Source organism: Galeopterus variegatus, unplaced genomic scaffold, assembly GCF_000696425.1.
Source record: "Galeopterus variegatus unplaced genomic scaffold, G_variegatus-3.0.2 Scaffold10749, whole genome shotgun sequence".
Lineage (NCBI taxonomy): Eukaryota > Metazoa > Chordata > Mammalia > Dermoptera > Cynocephalidae > Galeopterus > Galeopterus variegatus.
Window position 1 is genome coordinate 15,168 of NW_007736860.1, and position 5,341 is coordinate 20,508.

Sequence of the window (5,341 nt, forward strand, 5' to 3'; positions counted from 1 at the left end):
TCCCTTTCTATTTTTCATCTTTGATGACAGTTGGATTTTTGTGGTGACATGAGATAGTTTCACTTTCTCATTTTCATTTTGGTTTTAACAGTGCGTTTTCCTCTTTCTTGTAAATCTATGATAGTGGCTATCATTTTTCAGATTCTGGATGCAGGACTCCTTTGAGGATTTCTTGCAGGGCTGGTCATGTGGCAATGAACTCCCATAATTTTTGTTTATCTAGAAAATACACTATTTCTTCCTCATTTCTGAAGGATAATCTTGCTGGATATAGAATTCTTGGCTAGAAGTTGTTCTCTTTTAGTATTTAGAATATATCAGCCTTTTTTTTTTTCTTTTGGCCTGTAAGATTTCAGCTCAGATGTCTGCTGTTAGTCTGATGGGGACTCCCTTATACTTGACTTGATGCTATTCTCTTGCTGCTTTTAGAATTCTCTCTTTGTCTTTGAGTTTTACCAATTTGACTACAATGTGTCTTGGAGTGGATTTTTTGGATTGAATCTGGTTGAGGATCTTTGGGCTTCTTGGATCTGAAAGTCTGCATCTCTCCCTATACCTTGGAAGTTCTCTATTATTTTTATTTCCATGAAAATGTATTGAATGCCTTTTCCTTTCTCTTCCCATTCTGCAGTACCCATGGTTCATATGTTTGTGCACTTGAGGTTGTCTGCTAGCTCTCTTAGATTTTCTTCATTTTTTAAAATTATTTTTTCCGGGCGGTGGGTCAGGAGCGGGATCGCCAGAAGATGGCGTGAGCCTGAGAGGTGTGCGCTGTGCTGCCAGAGTGCTACTTGCATTTACAAGAGCAACAAAAAATGAATAAGTCTTTGATCAACTAATCTACAACTATAAAAAAGCAACTACAGACTCGAGGTTTAGGGCCGGCATAAAAGAAGATTCCTGGGAGCGCCCGAGATGCACTGCGGGACCGAGTGAGCAGCCCGAGGCAGCAGTAGCTGAGGACCGATACAGCGACAATGCGGAATATGGAGAGGGAGCAGCTCGGCAGGCTCAGCTCTGTGAGTGACCCCCAGCCCAGCCCTGCTTGCAGGGCAGATACCCGTCCAGGTTCTGCCTACCCCACTGGGCCAGTCACCGGCCCGATGCTGCCTCCATTTTCTCAGGTGGGGGTGGAGCAGGCTGGCTCAGCCAGGCCTGCCCTCCTCACCCGGCTCGGCTCCTCACTGAGCCTTCCCACTTCCTTGCCCTGGCGTGGGGCTTCCCGGGGCCTGCAGGCCAGCCTCCCATCCCATTCCCCCCGTGGTTCTCTGGTGGAGCTAGGGGCGGGGGGAGAACCGGCAAGACAGGGAAGAGCAGGCTGGGCAAATTATCACTCCACCGCACCCTGGGCTCTGCCCCTGGTAAGCTTCCTGTTACAGGGAGGCAGATACCATCTCTGTGGCCATCAGTTCGGAAAAACGCCTAACCAATTTCTGATTAGGAAAAGTGTGATTGGAGTGCTCCTGAGCTCGCTTGAACCTGCTGGAGAGCTGACTGCGGTGGGCACTGGAGTCAGTCCATGCCGGGGGGATTCAAAGAGGAACTGTGTCTGTGGGCTCCTCCACTGAGGAGCTCACTCTCCAGTGTGGGAGATAAGACAAGCACACAGATAACTGAAATAACAGGAGGAAGGTGATTAGTCCCGAGAAAGCCCTATACAGTGCTGCAAAGCCACCCAGAGCGACAGGTCGTCTACGACTAGTAGAAACCTGAAAGACCTCCTGGGTGGGGCGGTGTTGAGCAGGGTCTTGAAGGCCCAGATGATAGATGAGGGATGCAGAAGACATGCCCCAGCCTAGTCAAGAGTGCACAGAGCAGGGAGGTGGCTGGTTAGGGAGGCAGAGACTCAGCAGAGAACACACACCCTGCAGGCCACCTCTGTGAGGTCCAACAGCCCCGCCTAGTGCACACAGAGCGGGGAGACGTCTGGCTAGGGAGGCAGAGACTTGGAAGAAAACACACACCCTGTGGGGCCACCAGGGTGTGATCCAGCAGCCAGGGACAGAACACATGGAACAGGGAGAACTCCTACACAGGAAGTGGAACCTCAAAACAGACCACACACCCTGCAGTACCGCCCCGTGATCTAGCAGCCCAGCAGAGTCCAAGCTGACCAGAGCGGTGGCTCCCCGGAGAGGCCCAAGACCCGAAGCAACCACACACACAAGACACTAAAGGCCAACTGAGCAGTTACAGAGGTAGCCATACCAAATTGACAAACAACCATAACTTAGTAGGCTAATAGGGTCAAACCTGTGCACAGTGAAACCCCTAGCCAAAATGAATAAACATCCAAAAAAAGATACCAGAAACACAAAAAAAACAAGAAAGTACACCACCAAAAGTTAATCAATCTCAAATTCTAGATCCTATAGAACAAGAAGCGCTTGAAATGAATGACAAGGAATTTCAAGTGATAATTCTTAAGAAACTGAATGAGATACAAGAAAACTCAGCTAGACATCATGAGGAAACAAGGAAAAGTATACAGGACTTGAAAGAGGAAATGTACAAGGAAATCAATGTCCTAAAAGAAAATGTAGCAGAACTTGCTGAACTAAAGAAGTTATTCACCAAAATAAAAAACACGATAGAGAGTTTAACCAGCAGGCTAACAGAAGTTGAAGAGAGAACCTCTGGACTTGAAGTTGGGCTGTTTGAAATAACACAAGCAGACAAGAAAAAAGAAAAATGTATCAAAGACATTGAAGAAAAACTGAGAGAGATATTAGATAACCTTAAGTGCTCAAATATCCGAGTCATGGGTATTCCAGAAGGGGAGGAAAAGGAGATATAGAAAACATATTCAACAAAATAGTGGCAGAAAACTTCCCAGGCATAGGAAAAAAACAGATTTTCAGATCCAGGAAGCTCAACGATCCCCAAATGTATGCAACCCAAAAAGGGCTTCTCCAAGACATGTTATAGTCAAATTGGCAAAACTCAAAGACAAAGAGAGAATCTTAAAAGCTGCAAGAGAGAAGCATCAAATCACCTATAAGGGAGCCCCAATCAGGCTAACATCAGACTTTTCATCACAAACCCTAAAAGCCAGAAAGGAATGGGATGATATATTCAAAATACTAAAAGACAAAGATTGCCAGCCAAGAATACTCTACCCTGCAAGGCTGTCCTTCCGAAATGAAGGGCAAATAGTATATTTCTCAGACAAACAAATGCTGCGGAAGTTCACCACAACATGACCACCCTTACAGGAAATTCTCAAGGGAGTACTGGGATTGATTCCTGAAAAATAACTACCATTGCCATAAAAATTCAAGTAAAATCAAAACCCACTAGTATATTAAAAATGACAATCATGAAAAGAAAACAAACAAACAAAAACACTATCTACAACCTAAGGAACAAACAAACACAGAAAACAAACAGTAAATCAGAAAGCAAGAAACAAAGGACACCTAAGACAACCAAACAAATAATAAAATGCTAGGAATGAATCAACACCTTTCAATAACAACTCTTAATGTAAAAGGTTTAAATTCCCCAATCAAAAGACACAGATTGGCTGACTGGATTAGAAAGGTGGACCCAACTATATGCTGCCTACAAGAGACCCACCTCACCCATAAAGACTCACATAGACTAAGAGCGAAAGGATGGAAAAAGATCTTCCATGCAAACAGAAAAGAAAAACGAGCTGGAGTAGCTATTCTCATATCAGACAAAATAGACTTTAAACTAAAAACCATAAAAAGAGACAATTAGGGTCACTACATAATGATAAAAGGACTGATGCATCAAGAAGACATAACAATCATAAATATGTATGCACCCAATGTTGGAGCACCCAGATTTATAAAACAAACTCTATTAGAACTAAAAAAGGAAATAGACACTAATACCATAATAGCAGGGGACCTGAACACCCCACTCTCAATATTGGACAGATCAACCAGGCAAAGAATTAGCAGAGAAACACAAGAACTTAACAAAACTTTAGACCAATTGGACATGGCAGATATCTACAGAACATTCCATCCAACAACCTCAGAATATTCATTCTTCTCATCAGCACATGGATCATTCTCCAGGATAGATCACATATTAGGACACAAATCAAGTCTCAACATAGTCAAAAAATTGGAATTATCCCATGTATTTTTTCAGACCACAATGGATTAAAACTAGAAATCAATAAGAAACGAAACTCTGGAAACTATACAAACACATGAAAATTAAACAGCATCCTACTTAACGACATATGGGTCCAAGAAGAAATCAAGCGGGAAATAAAAAAATTTTTGAAACTAATATAAATAATGATGCATCATACCAAACTTGTGGGATACTGCAAAAGCAGTAGTAAGGGGGAAATTTATTGCATTAAATGCTTACCTCAGAAGAATGGAAAGATGGCAAGTGAACAACCTTATTCTGCACCTTAAAGAACTAAAAAAACAAGAACAATCTAAACCTAATGCTAGCAGACGGAAAGAAATCATCAAGATCAGAGCAGAACTTTATGAAATTGAAACCCCCAAAACAATACAAAAGATCAATGAATCAAAAAGTTGGTTTTTTGAAAAGATAAATAAAATTGATAAACCATTAGCATGGCTAACAAAAAAAAGAAGAGAGAAGATTCAAATAACAAAAATTAGAAATGAAAAAGGCGATAATACCACTGATCCAACTGAAATACAAGGAATCATTAGAGACTACTATAAACAACTATACGCCAACAAGTTTGAAAATCTGGAGGAAATGGACAAATTTCTGGACACACATAAGCTACCAAAACTGAGCAAGGAAGATATAGAATATCTGAACAGACTAATAACAATAAAAGAGATTGAAGCTGTTATCAGAAAACTCCCAACAAAGAAAAGCCCAGGACCAGACGGATTCACGGCAGAATTTTACCAAACATTCAAAGAGGAATTGACACTGATTCTTTACAAACNATATAACAACTATACTTTTATGAAGTTGTTACAACAAGCAAACTGAAAGGACATTCTTGGGTGGGAGTGGGGGAGAGGGAGGATGGAGGGAGGTTTCGGTGATGGGCCATAATAATCAACCACATTGTATATTGACAAAATAAAAAAAAAATTAAAAGAAAAAAAAAATTTTTTTTTTTTTTTTTTTTTTTTTTTTTTTTTTTTTGTCTGGGTTATTTCAAAAAGACCATCTTAGAAGTCTGAAATTCTTTCTTCTTTTTCCTCCAGCCTGCTGTTCTACCTTTCTATTCTCTTTTTTATTTCATTGAATGAATATTTCAGTTCTAGGACTTCTGTTATATTCTTTCTTAAGGTATTAATCTCTTTGTAAATTTTCTCCTTCATTTTCTGGATATTTTTTCTTGTTTTATTGTGTT